The following is a 15,427-nucleotide window of genomic DNA, read 5'->3' as shown; positions in this document are numbered from 1 at the left end:
ATGGAAAGCCAAGACAACAGCTTAAAACTATTAGTAATTAAAAAACAATCCAGCCCCCTGTCCGTGCAAATTAATAACAGCTGGTTCAGTCCCAACGGATGGCCTACAAAAGGTCTCATTGCCAAGGTGTCACACAAGACACATCTCATGATGGGTAAAAGCGAAGAGCTGTCTCAAGACCTTCGCAACCTAATTGTTCCAACACATAATGATGGCATTGGTTATAGGCACCATTCTAAGCTTCTGAATGGTACAGTGAGCACTTTTGGGGCCATAATACGGAGGTGGAAAGACAATCATTTCACCATAAATTTGCCTCGACCAGGTGCTCCTCGCAAGATTTCTGACAGAGGAGTGAAAAGAATAATCAGATATCAGCATTTCAGCTTTTATTTCCAGGTATTTACATCTGGATCTGATACACAACTTAGAAGATATAACCTTTTGTTTGAACCCAACCATTGCTCATGTGACCAAAAGTATTGGAACATATGACTGGCAGGTATGTTTTGTTGCCCTGGTCTATTACATTGATTATTCAAACAATTAATAGCACTGAATGTCTGCGCTCAGTTTCAGATTTTGGTTTTGCCTGTGCAGACTGCATTTATAGTTAGACGTGTAACCAACATGAAAACCAGAGAGCTGTCTATGGGTGAAAAACAAGCAAATGTGAAGCTGAGAGAAAATGGAAAATCAATTAGAGCCATTGCACAAACATTGGCCATAGCCAGTACAACCATTTGGAATGTCCTGAGGAAGAAAGAAACCTCTGGTATACTAAGTAACAGACCTCGAAAGCGTAGACCAAGGAAAACATCAGCCGTTGACAACAGAAACATTGTGAGAGCTGTAAAGAAAAACCCTAAAACAACTGTTAGTGACATCAGCCACAACCTCCAGAGGGCAGGAGTGAAGGTATCACAATCTACTGTTCGCAGAAGACTTCATGAACAAAAGTACAGAGGCTACACCAGAAGATGCAAACATTTCATTAGCAAGAAGAATATGAAGGCCAGGCTGGAATTTGCCAAAAAGTACAGAGGCAAGCTTCAAACATTCTGGGGCAAAGTTTTATGGACTGATGAGAAAGATTAACCTTTACCAAAGTGATGGAAAGGCTAAAGTTTGGAGAAAAAAAATATCTGCTCATGACACCAAACACACAAAGCTCATCTGTGAAACACGAAGGAGGTAATGTCATGGCTTGGGCTTGCATGGCTTCTTCTGAGACGGGCTCATTAATCTTCACTGATGATATAACACATGATGGCAGCAGCCAAATTAACTCAGAAGTGTACAGACACATTTTGTCTGCCAATTTACAGAAAGATGCAACCACGCTGATTGGGAGATCCTTCATCATGCAGCAAGATAATGACCCAAAACACAGTGCCAAAACAACAAAGGAGTAGGGTTGGGCGGTATTACGGTAATATCGGATACCGCGGGATCTTAAAATAGCACCGGTATCAGTTTCAATACCGTCATTACCAGCACTTATATAGCCTATAATATATATTATTTATTTATTGCCTAAAAAATGCTTATGTGTGGTTGCAGTTTGGCAATATTTCTGGTTCCAACCGAATGAGAAGGGAGAGGCGGTAAATACTGATGAGGCAATTTGTAAATTGTGCAATAAAAAGGTGACCGCGAGAGATGTAAACACCTCTAATGTCGCATCTCCGAAACAACCGCCCACTCACTGCTGCCAGGATGCATAAGCATTAAGTTTCGTATTTGTTAAAATATTATATGATGTTATATGACATGATGTGCATTTCTCTCTATAGCGTTCACTACGGAGATGCCGATCGTCAATTTCTTTAAACGAAACAATTCAAAACGAAAAGAAAAAGGCCACTCTCTGATTGTGTAATGATGTGCATTTCTCTCTATTGGCGCGTTCACTACAGAGATGGTGATCGTCAACTTCCATCTTTGCAGAAAAGTTTTATTAATAAAAATCAATGGACACGCATCACCGGATTACAAAGGCAGTTCTTGCTTGTTGCATGCACACAGATATTATGTTGAATAATGGTGGGCTCCGGCTCATAATAACAGTTAATGCCGTTGGCCGGACTCAGACACAACGTGCAGGGGTTGGGCTTGATTTTTTTGTTGTTGTTTTTTTGCCCGATCTGGCATTCAGTTTCTGAACGGTGTAGGCACAAGCCAACAGTTTGGTGACGCCGTCTGAGCCCATTATGTCATAATTTTTAATTAGTCACGGTAATACCGTATATACCCCGGTAAAATAGGGAGGCGGTTTGACGGTATCAAAATTCGAATACTGCCCAAGCCTACAAAGGAGTTCATCAGGGGCAAGAAGTGGAAAGTTTTAGACTGGCCAAGTCAATCTCCAGACTTAAACCCTATAGAGAATGCATTTTGCCTGCTAAAAAAAAAAAGAGACTGAAGGGAGTAACCCCCCAAAACAAACAACAACTGAAAAAGGCTGTGGTGAAAGCCTGGAAAAGCATTACAAAAGAACAATGCAGAAGTTTGGTGATGTCAATGGGTCCCAGGCTTGATGCAGTTATTGCAAGCAAAGGATTTGCAACTAAATATGAAGTCTTATTCACTTAAATGAATAAGGACCGGGAACACTTCCCATAAATCCTGATGTACAGTACTTGGTACATCATAAGAAGGATGGCGTATACAATAATATTAGTCTCTCTGTTTATCCCGAGGTTTAGAATCGGTTATTTTCCAGCTAAAGTTAGTTTTTATTGATTCACTTCCATCGCAACGGTCATTAGTTATAAACTTAGGGGCCGCTAACACGACACTGTTCTAACAGAAAACTCTTTTAAGTTATTTCTGTGCAAACCTTCAAAAATGCGAACCCGTGAGAACACTGATGGCGTGCATCAATTGCGTGCATCAATTGCATATTACGAGTTCAGTCTATAGGTATGTGCATTTGAATATATGTGCGCAGGTGTGTAGTCCTTCCCTACAAATCAACCCTAAACATACTACTTTGTCTGGCCTTAAAATTTGTAATACAGAATTTTAATCGCTTCCGCGTAGCCACGCGAACCAGAATTATCCCTGCATAGAGAATTCTGAGGCGGTTGCCTCTGTCAAATTTCTTGCCGCCTCCGGCTCTCGGCAAAACTCGGACAGACAGTTACATGGTCAGATACACTTTGCCCACCGTGATGGTTCTGTTGCTGTTACCGCTTGTGTCCATTCTCAAATCAATGAATGCAACGTCTGTAGTTGAGCAAAGTGATAGTAAAATATATCACAATACTTACAGGTATTTAGCAGTGACATTGTAAGGCTTTTTCATTTATAACAAAGTAAGCTTTCTGCACAAAATATGATATAGCCTACTTGTAATATAACAATTATATATACTAATTATATAATGATACAGTTAATTTACATTGGCTTCATAAGTTAATTAAAAACATAAAAAGAAAAACACACCCGATGCGCAGTCTTTGTTCTTCATTTTCTATAAGCAGAGTTAACAAAACTTGCTATATTTTCGTGTTATTCATTAAAAGAAGGTACACCACTATCTTGCTCCGACGAAACTGACTTGAACGCACCTCACGTCGTCAACACGACTTCCCACCTCGTACGTACGAAATTCCCAGGAGGACTTGAACGCACCATATGACCAACTAGGTTACATCATTCCGTTCACTACAAGGGCCAAAATCATAGTGCAATCAATCACTATGGAAGAGGGTTGGAGGTTGGGATGAACTCCTGCCAGTTGATCTCTTCTCAGAATGGCACGCTTGGGAAGAAGAGCTTCCAAACCTACAGAGAATAACACTGCCTAGGTGTTACACACCAGCATGCAACAACACCTCCCCCATTATCGATATGCATGTCTTCTGTGATGCCTCGGAGAAGGCATATGGCTCTGTGGCCTATGTACGGGCGGAAACCGGTGATGACATCCAAATTGCATTCATCATGGCGAGGTCACGGGTGGCACCCGAGAAGACACTCCCTATTCCACGTAGAGCTGGGCGATTTTCCCCCCTAAAAAAACCTGCGATTTTTTTGTAAAAAACTCGATTTACGATTCGAATCAAAATAAGTGCGAACTGTAAATATATTGAAAAAATACATATTTATTGTATTTAAAGCGCATCATCATAAACAAAATTGCAAAGGCAAACCCTTTCTCTAACTGAAAAGTCACTGTGCAGTGCGCAACTAAGATTGTTAAACATCCAAATTATTTATACTGTAGGCTATTTGGATTGAGCTAATAAAACAACAAAAAATCCTGAGGTAACTCTTATGCCTGGTTCAGACTACACGTTGTTTTCCGACCAGTCATCGCGAGCTGTCTCACACACTCATTTACTCGCACATATACACAAGCTCGCTCACATAGCCTACACACACACACACACTCACTCACTCGCACTCTCTCTCTCTCACACACACACACACACTCACTCACTCACTCGCGAAAACACACTCTCACTCACTCGCCGCAGTCGTGGAGGACCGTTAAAAAATTAAACATCTTTTTGTCCTGATGAATATTAAATGTCCCCAACTAAGCAAGCCAAAAGCCAAGGCAACAGTGGCAAGGAACCAAAACTCCATCAGGTGACAGAATGGAGAAAAAAACCTTGGGAGAACCCAGGCTCAGTCAGGGGCCAGTTCTCCTCTGGCCAACGAGCGAACAGTGTATGATTATGATCCAGGCAGCATTACGGGTCAGAAGTCAGATTGGTCGTGTCGATGAGGCCGGCACTTCAGGGATGCGTCATGGTTGGGTCCACGTGCAGATCCACCATCTAATCTGGATACAGCTGGAGTCCACCTCACTTCAGAAACGGAGAGACTGGTTGACACTTCAGTACTGCATTGTCGTCGCGTCCAGGCGCAGGTCCTTCATCGGATCTGGATACGGCCTGGATCCGGCGGACTGCGGTAAACCTCGGTATAAGCAGAGAGACTAATTTTAACGTAGACGCCATTCTTTTTATGATGTAACGAGTACATCAGGATTTATGGGAAGTGTTCACGGTTCCGGCTGACCTAATCTATGCAGCCTAATATGGAATTATAGAAGTCAATAATGTGTTGTGTATGCTAGGTCAAAGAGATGTGTTTTTAGTCTAGCTTTGAACTGACAGAGTGTGTCTGCTTCCCGGACAATGGTAGGAAGAGGATCTACCGCCAGCAGTCGACTTTGATATTCTTGGTATTATCAACTGGCCGGAATTTTGAGATCGCAATAGACGTGACGGACTATAATGCGTTAAGAGCTCGCTCAAGTACTGCGGAGCTAAACCATTTAGTGCTTTGTAAGTAATCAGCAATATTTTAAAATTGATGCGATGTTTAATAGGGAGCCAGTGCAGTTTTGACAGAACTGGGCTAATATGGTCATACTTCCTGGTTCTGGTAAGAACTCGAGCTGCTGCGTTTTGAACTAGCTGTAATTTGTTTATTAAGCGTGCAGGGCAACCACCCAGTAGAGCATTACAATAATCTAGCCTTGAAGTCATGAACGCATTAACTAATTGTTCTGCATTTGTCAATGAGAGCATATGGCGTAATTTAGATATATTTTTAAGATGGAAAAATGCGGTTTTACAGATACTAGACACGTGACTTTCAAATGAAAGATTGGTATCAAAGAGCACACCCAGGTTCCTAACCGACGACGAAGACTTAACAGAGCAGCCATCAAGTGTTAGACAGTATTCTAGGTTATTATGTGAAGATGTTTTTTGTCCAATAATTAGAATATCTGTTTTTTCAGAATTTAGTAGTAGGAAATTACTAGTCATCAAATTTTTTATATCAGCTATGCATTCCGTTAATTTTGTGAATTGGTAAGTTTCGTCTGGGCGTGAAGAAATATAGAGCTGAGTGTCATCAGCATAACAGTGAAAATTGATTCCATGTTTCCTAATGATATCTCTCAAGGGTAGCATGTACAGAGTGAACAGCAGCGGTCCTGGTACTGAGCCTTGTGGTACGCCATACTGAACTTGTGATCGATGAGATATCTCTTCATTTACTACTACAAACTGATAACGGTCAGATAAGTATGATTTAAACCATGCTAGTGCAATTCCACTAATGCCAACATAATTTTCGAGTCTATTTAAAAGAATGTTGTGGTCAATGGTGTCAAACGCAGCACTAAGATCGAGTAACACTAATAGAGAGATACAACCACGATCGGATGATAAGAGCAAATCATTTGTGACTCTAATGAGAGCAGTCTCAGTACTATGGTACGGTCTAAATCCTGACTGGAAATTAGGGCTGGGACAATATATCGATGCATCGTGAATCGAGAAATGATTCTGGATCGATTCCAATTTTTCCGAATGCATCGCGATTCTCTCTCGAGTTTCGTTTTTAACAGCAGATGGCACTGCATGCTTTTGAAACAGCGTGCTTGTGAACCTTCTATAAAATAATCGAAAATAATAATTCGAAAAGGTTGAAGCGAATTACAAGGGTGTTTGCATTGGGCTGTTTACATTAATCTCGCATCATAAAAACATTCGAAGTGCAAGTAGATTCTCAGACTCAGCTGAACGCACAAGCGTTCTTCTTCATGAGCATTTGAGCGTCCGGTTAAAAATTAGCCTAGAGCGTCATCTCCTGTTAAAAACTAAGCTCAGAATCAATTCGCGATGCATTCGGAAAAAAATGGAATCGATCCAAGAATCGCGATGCATCAATATATTGTCCCAGCCCTACTGGAAATCCTCACAGATATCATTTCTTTCTAAAAAGGAACACAGTTGTGAAGATACTGCCTTTTCTAGTATCTTTGACAGAAAAGGTAGATTCGAGATTGGCCTGTAATTGACTAATTCTGTAGGATCAAGTTGCGGTTTTTTAACAAGTGGTTTAATCATAGCCAGCTTAAAGGTTTTCGGTACGTATCCTAGAGACAAAGATGAATTAATGATATTAAGAAGAGGATCTGTGACCTCTGGAAGCATCTCTTTCAGTAGCTTAGTTGGTATAGGGTCTAACATACATGTTGTAGATTTAGATGATTTAACGAGTTTAGTCAATTCTTCCTCTCCTATAGCAACGAATGAATCAAATTTTTCCTCATGGAGACTACAATGCTCTGCCTGATGCGATACTGTAGCTGACGCTGTGTCTAAAGTGCTGGAAAAGAGAGAGTTAAAAGTTTCTGTCACAATATCTAGTTCTTCTAAGCTATCTGGGATGCTAATAGGGGTGTAACGATACACCAATGCCACGGTTCGGTTCATATCACGGTTTTGGAGCCACGGTTCGGTTTGGTTCTGTTTGCTGTGGGGGCAGGGTTCATGGTAGGGCACCACCAGCAATAATAACACTAGATACTAGGGGTGTGCCAAAAAATCGATTCACAAAAGAATCTAGATTCTCATTTGCAACGATTCAGAATCGATTTGAAATGTCCAAGAATCGATTTAATAAATAAATAAATAAATAAATAAATAAAATCAGCTGGCTGTTAGCCTCCATTTTTGTAACAAGCCTATGCGGAACGTCACCACGCAGCCGGTTTTTGAATGTGAGCGAGCGGCAAATCACAACAAAGAGGAAGCAAATATGGATGAGAGGGAGATCCAACCAGCCCCGTCTTCACTTAAAGCTAAAGTTTGGCGTCATTTCGGTTTTTACCGAATGCCTGGAAGCACTGCGCTGGACATGACACACACAGTGTGCAAGCTTTGCAAAACGAAGACCAAGTACTTCGGCAGCACAACAAATGTGCGGGCTCATATTACTAGGCATCACCCGGAGCTCAGTGACACGGAGCAGAGTCAGCCGCCAGCTGCAGTCCAACGCACACTGCAGTCCAACGCACACTGCAGTGCTTCACGAAACTCCCTGCCAACTCCGAGAGAGCAAAAAAAATAACTCGATCTATCGCCTGCTTCATCGCCAAAGACCTAAGGCCTTACAGTGTGGTGGAGAACGAGGGGTTCGTCTGCATGTTACAGACAGCGGAGCCGAGGTACGCCATACCGTCCCGCAAGTTTTTCACTGAGACAGCTGTGCCACAGCTTTACAATGAGACTAAAAGAAAGGTCACCAGTGCCCTAACCGAAACGACCAGAGTGGCACTAACATGTGATGCATGGACATCAAGAGCAACCAAGTCTTTTGTGACATTCACCGCTCACTACATAACTGATACGTGGGTGCTCGAATCCTGTGTTTTGCAAACTCGCGTGATGCACGAGAGCCATACAGCTGTAAATGTCAATGCCATGTTTCACTCCGTTGCTAATGAATGGGAGCTGACGGTCTCGGATCTGGTGATTGTGACTGATAATGCTGCCAACATGCTCGCCGCTGCACAGATTGACAACTTGGCACACATTACATGTTTTGCCCATACTCTCAACCTGGCTGCACAACGAGCTCTGAAGCTCACCACGGTGTCACGACTGCTTGGGAGGATCAGGCGAATTACTGGTTTCTTCCACCGCAGCGCCATTGCAAATCATGAACTGCTGGAAAAGCAGAAACTTCTGCAGTTACCGGTGCACAAACTGAAAACGGATGTCGCTACACGCTGGAACAGCGCGCTGGACATGATAGAACGATTCCTAGAGCAGCAGCCTGCTATTTGTGCCGCGCTGCTCTCTCCCCAGGTGAGAAAATCTGGAAGTGACATCTGCACACTCAGCGACACCGACATCTCCACTGCTGAGGAAATAGCATCGGCGCTGAAACCAATGAAAGACGCAACCCACATAATGTCAGAGGATTCTACGCCTACACTCTCAGTTATTGCTCCTTTGCACGCTCAATTGCTGCACGACACGGAGGCAGCTGGCGTTGCTGCAGCTGACACACCAGTTATTCGGGATATCAAACTGGCAATCCACGATGATCTGGCGAAAAGATACAGTTCTGCACGGGATAAGCGCATGCTGTACTCTGCTTCCCTTTTGGACCCCAGATTTAAGGCCCTGCCTTTCCTCACTGAGGAGGACCAGCTGGAAATCCATGCCAATGTAGTTGCAGAGGCTGCAGCACTTGAGGTAAATTATTATCTGTTCTTGAGTAATATATATATTTTCTAAATGTGTAAGACATTTATGCTTGCTGAAAATGGATGTAGGTAAAAAAAGAAAAGTGATGCCATCTCATCTTGCAGGTTTTATATATGCCTTTTAATTTTAGTTAACCATAAAATGAGGGACTTGTGTGACTATTTTGTACATAATTGATTATGACTGACATGATTGTTTAATTGTTTCTGTAGAGACAAGTGAACTCAGAAGAGGCTGAGGTTGAGTCTGAGACACCACAGCAAGAAGGCAGCCCTGCTCCAAAAAGACGGCCCTCTGCACTGGTCACGCTATTGGGCAAGACATTTACTGAGGTCAGTGTTGTCCGTAGATCTGCCAGCTCCAGAGCTGAAGAGGAACTGAAGAAGTATCTTGAAGCCCCTCCCCTGTCTTTGTCAGAGAACCCGCTCAGCTGGTGGAGGACCCATCAGACAGCTTTTCCTCTCTTAGCTGGACTGGCTAAGCGATACTTGTGTATCCCTGGCACTAGCGTTGCAGCTGAGAGAGTTTTCTCCACCGCTGGAGATATAGTGACAGCACAGCGAAGCAGTCTCACTCCTGCACATGTTGATCAGCTTCTTTTCCTGCAAAAGAACCTGAATGTTGCATCTGCAAATGCACAGTAACCTTGGACACAGTTCATGAAAATCATATAATCAGTTCAGTTGCACAGTTTACAGTTCTATTGTTGCAGGAGTCACTGTCATGAACATTTCAGAGACAGGTAGCTTAGGGGTACTATTTTTCATTTTGAAAGAAGCACTTTATTTTCATAACTTGTTATTCTTTAAGTTACTGAGTCTGACTGAGAAATATAGATGTTTTTTTGTCTTCACCGGTTGTGTTCTACATGATATTTGTGGTAAACTGCAACTTTCCTGGGAAATGCATCTATTTTCAACCATTTTGTATTGTGAAGAAGCACTTTATTTTTGTTCCAACTTATTTCATAGCTAGCTACAATGTTTTTGATAAAAGGCACTTCCCTGCGAATTAAACTTAATAAATGTGAAAAAGACACTTTAATGTCTCCGTTTGTCATTCTGTATAGCAAAGCAGATGAGAGTAGACCATGATCAGAAACCTGATTAGAAATCATTATGGATAAAATCGAATCGTTTTGAATCGAAAATCTTTTTGAATCGAAAATCGATTTTGAATCGAATCGTGGCCTCAAGAATCGGAATCGAATCGAATCGTGAGATGGTAAAAGATTCCCACCCCTACTAGATACACTTTTAACTTAATAAAAACAACAACAATAATTTAACTTATGTTAAACTTATGGCTTCATGTTTTCTTTAGAGCAGTTAACACACCTGAGTTAACTAAAATGAAATAGCCTAAATGTCTCCACTGACTAGTCAGAAATAAACTGCACACCTGAATAGGGTTGCCAACTTCAGAAAAGTCAAATGCGGGACAATTGTGGTTCTTTATAGGAAAATGAGGGACACTCAAAATATTTACTGTATCGCACAATGTAAATCATTTCAGTGTCTGCAAACTGTAGTTAAGTATATGTTTAAAAGGTTATCAGACAAACACAAAATGTATTGCTTAACCTATTTATGTACAATTTAATTCTAAAAATTATTTTAATGTCATACAAAAAAATATATGTCACATTACAAACAAACCACCATTCAAAATAACCGCATTTATCTGAAATAGAAAGCTTTTTTAACATTATACACTAGGCCTACATTAATAACATTAATTACTATTTAATCAAATGTCAAGGAAGAAAAAACAGTTTGTGACAAAGTGAAGTGAGAGTTGGGCAGCAGGGGGCGGGGCGCGTTCGGTTCGACATAAGAGTATCGCGGTTCGAACCGTGGCTGTTGTATCGCGGTTTTTCGGTTCGGTTTGAATATCGTTACACCCCTAGATGCTAAGATGAGGAAACTGATCAGGAAGATTATTAATAAAGCAATCTTTAGTGGCAGAAGTAATAGGTCTAACATATTTGTAACATGGAGTCGACTTTGCGGCCTTGGCTAAATGAAGTTTACATGAGACTAGATAATGATCTGAGATGTCATCGCTCTGCTGCAGAATTTCAACGGCATCAACATCTATTCCATGTGATAATATTAGATCTAGAGTATGATTACGACAATGAGTAGGTCCTGACACGTGTTGTCTAACTCCAATAGAGTTCAGAATGTCTTTAAATGCCAATGCGTCTTTTTTGTTATCCACATGTATATTAAAATCACCAACAATTAGGACTTTATCTGCAGCCAGTACTAACTCTGATAGAAAATCAGCAAATTATTTGATAAAGTCTGTATGGTGCCCTGGTGGCCTGTATACAGTAGCCAGCACAAATGTTAAACGTGATTTATCATTTACACTAGATAGTGTTACATTTAGCAACAGCACTTCAAAAGAATTATATTTAAAACAAGTCTTCTCAGTAATTCTGAAAATATTACTATAAATTACAACAACACCTCCCCCTTTGCCCTTTAGGCGAGGTTCATGTTTATAACAGGAATCTTGCGGGGTGGACTCATTTAAAGTAATATAATTGTCTGGTTTTAGCCAGGTTTTAACCAGAACTTACACTCAACCTCAGACAGACAATCATGTGGACCGATTCAACAACCGTATTAAACTGGATACAGTCTGAGTCATGCAACTATAAAGTGTTTGTTGGTACACGAATCGCAGAGATTCAAGACCTTGTTGGATACGAGAACTGGAAATACGTGGACTCAAATAACAACCCTGCCAGTGATATAACTCGGGGTAAAACCCTCATAGATTTGTCCCACACCTGCAGATGGAAGCAAGGTCAAGCATTTCTGCACCAATCTCTAGACCACTGGCCAATCCACCCATCAGTGCCAATAGAAGATTCAGAAGAACTCCGTAAATCCACTTTCTGTGGTAATGTCACAACCAGTGATGCCTTGTTACCTGATGTAGATAACTGCAAATCATGGGACGACCTCATCATGACCACATATCAGTCTCTGCATGGGGCGGCAGCACCTCCTATGTCTGCCCTCAGAACGCATAGAGACTGAAACTGCTGTACTCAGAATTGCACAAACTGAAAGTTTTCCTAAGGAAGTACATGCCCTTAAAGCCAATAAATCTGTGCATTCAAACAGTCGATTACACTCTCTTGCTCCAACTTTTGATCCTCACCTTAATCTGATTAGAGTGGGTGGTAGATTACGCAAAGCTGAAACACTGCCAGAGGATGCAGTCACCTCACCCTATTGTGTTGGCACCAGAACACCCCATAACAAAACTGCTAATCCAAGACTTTGATAACCGCCTGATGCATGCAGGTCCAGAGAGAGTCTTCGCGGAGCTAAGTAAAAAAGTACCAGAGACAATGTGCTGAGTGTAGGAAATGGCGTGGCAAGCCCATTGTACCTAAAATGGCGCTCGCAAAAGAACAGCATGCATACAATAACGTACGCCATAGAAGAAGTCATCTTAAAGGCACATCAACATTCATGTCATGAACACTACTTAACACTAGGTGGCCGTTACTTTATGTGTGTGTGTGTCAGAGCATGCAGTTGCTGTGGATGGGGGTATCGTGATAAACTGGACGCACTCCGAGAGAAGGCCATTAAAATCGATTCCCTATTTTCATTTTTGAAACTTGTGTTGGTTGGTCCGATCGGTTGTACATTTCCTTCTACCGAACTACCCGCAAGTGCTGAATTACTGCTCACACAGGTCAGTTTATCAGATGAATTAAACTTGAGGAAACGCAGCGCTGTGTCACTGGGTCTAACTAACGTTACACTATTAGGGATCGACCGATATGGATTTTTTAGTGCCGATACCGATTTTTTTTCATCAGCCTTAGCCGATTACCGATATGGGTTGCTGATTTTCTTGGGCCGATATTTGGAGCTGATACTGCTTTTGCTCACTCAGTTTACATCATAAAAACACGTATTATAATATATAATGATAACAACTGTTACAAGTCTCAATTAAGAAAGGAACATTTATTGAACTTAAAAAAAACACAATATTTGACAAATATTAAAAACATGTGAGGTAGAACAAGTTAAAAAAAAAAGTTCAGTGCTGAAAATACTGAAAATAAATATTTAAGCATAATTCAAATTCTGAAAATAAATTCTGAAAATAAATATTTAAGCATAATAAATAAAATAATTTGACTGGAACATGTTATTCTGTTTAGTTGTCTGATATATGTAATCGTGATCTCCATTTTAAACAAAACAAAAAAGATTTTAAAACAAATAGATTCTAAGTTTATTATGGATTAGGGATCGCGTCTAAAACGTGTGGAAAGCACGGCCGTGCCGCTTCTACAAGGGCTTGCGTCTGTCGTTGCTATGCAAACATGAACTGCTCTCTCCATGATGACGAGGAAGTAAGGATTCATTTATTTCTAGCCCTTTACGACTACATATATTTATGGAGATGAGAAATCAAATCCAGCCCCATCCAGCTATGATCCGCTGTTCGGCCGAGCTTTCGATGTTGTCATGGAAAGGTCAGTTGTTTTTTGTCACATGACCTGCGTGCGCTTGCGGCATTCAGAAAAGTTTAAATGTTTTCATCTCTCCACGGCATAGGAGCGCCTGGACAAACGAGCGTGCTGCATCGCATGCGTGTCACAACCGCGTCGCTTCTTTTATGAGCACACGTCCAAACCTCAGCCAGGTGGCCGCTGAATAAAACTCCCACAAATATCACGGAATCACCGAACAACATCGGCATTATTTAATCCTATGACCAGTGTTCGTAACAGCTGCCGTATGCATATGGATAGCCTCAAACTTCGCTATTTGCAGCTCCCTAAATACAATGACAAGCAGTTTTATAGATGAGGCATTCGCGTTTTCCATTTGGACCCACAAACTTGCTTAGCTATAGTTGCACACACATATAGAGCAACGTGTTCCCACTTTCAAAGTGTATTTCAGCTAAGTCAAACAGTTAAAAGATGCTTTGAAATTTTAAAACTAACGGTTGTCTTGAAGAGGCTTCCAGCACTCTGCTAATGTGGGAGGGGCAGTGCATTGGCTGCACGTGAACTGCAGCGTCTCCAGCAACACAGAGCTGCCTGTGGACGCCTGTCTGTAAATAATGGCAGGAAAAAACTATCGGCGAACGCAGCAGCCGCGTATCGGCCGATTCCGATACACGTCAAACCCGCAAATATCGGCCCGATTTATCGGCCGACCGATATATCGGTCGATCACTATACGCTATCACACTAAACTGCATTTGAGTGTGGTGAAAGCTAAAATGTTATTCTATGTGTTAGTTCGTTTGCTATATGAGACTAGCAGTAAGCTAGATCAACATTAGAATAACATGATCATATTCTAACATTTCATCATGTTGAGCTTTATAACATTGATTAGTTTTATGTACATTTGCTCACCTGTCTAATAAAGAATGCTCAAGAGCGGTGTCGTTGTCAAGACGTGACTCGTGAAGCTCTGTCGAGTCCAGGTTAGTCGCAGACGCTAGCTCTCGGCATCTGGAAAACGCCACGCTGATATTGAGCCTCATTTTAGTTTTAGTCCTTTTTCGTTCCACAGTCTGCTTGCCATGGTCCATAATGTTTGAACGAATCAAGAACAGCGTGTCGCTAAACGTTACGCACTACGCAGTTGTCCACGTCTGTCGCCATGGTTACCTCATGGCTATGGCAATACGGAGTGGAAACCGAGGATAGTGCGGATATTGCGTCATTGACAGGTGACATTTTTTTCCGGGACGGGCTAATATTTAAAATAGGAATTTCTCTGAAATTAAAAATATTTGTAGACTTTTGGGATATTGTAAGTACTGAACTGCAGGAAATATATCACACTGTGCAAAAAGAAATCTTACATATTGTACCTTTAAATGAAAAAAACATATACATATATACATACACACACACATAAAGCAAAAATTGTTATTCTAAGACAACTACATTAAAGAAGAAGCTGGATGATCATTTTGCTCATCCAACACATTATGCAAATTATATATACACAGGGTTCCAGACTGCAACCATTTTTTGAGAATGTGCGAGTTAAAATTTTATGTGGTCGCATTTGTGCGATACAATAAGTACAATAAGGTTCTATTTATTACATAAATTACAAAAAAAGTACAATTTGCTTACTCAAGCTTTAAAATAAATAAAACCACTTGTTTTTCTGAAAAGCATTTGACTACATTTTTCCACACAGTGCTATCAAGAATCGATAAGAGAATCGTTAAAGAATCGGATCGATAATCAGAATCGTCAGTGGCATTGATGTTGATAAAATCTTATCAATTCTCATCCCTATGTGAAGACAGTGAAATTATAATCAAACATTAAAGAACATAGGCTACATGTTTTTTAATAGTTTTTTTTT

At 41.0% G+C, this 15,427-nt stretch overlaps 2 protein-coding genes across 2 annotated transcripts in view; one reads left to right on the top strand and one right to left on the bottom strand.

Moving 5' to 3' along the window:
- Positions 1-15,427, top strand: part of LOC311301520 (uncharacterized protein) — a 402,121-nt gene that overhangs the window by 285,063 nt on the left and 101,631 nt on the right. The window lies entirely within an intron of this gene.
- LOC311301482 (uncharacterized protein) overlaps positions 1-15,427 on the bottom strand; it is a 36,871-nt gene that overhangs the window by 20,557 nt on the left and 887 nt on the right. The gene's annotated exons all lie outside the window — the stretch shown is intronic.

Source organism: Rutilus rutilus, assembly GCF_951802725.1.
Source record: "Rutilus rutilus genome assembly, chromosome: 1".
NCBI lineage: Eukaryota > Metazoa > Chordata > Actinopteri > Cypriniformes > Leuciscidae > Rutilus > Rutilus rutilus.
Note: the sequence above shows the minus strand (reverse complement) of the source record. Positions and strands in the feature narration are given on the sequence as shown.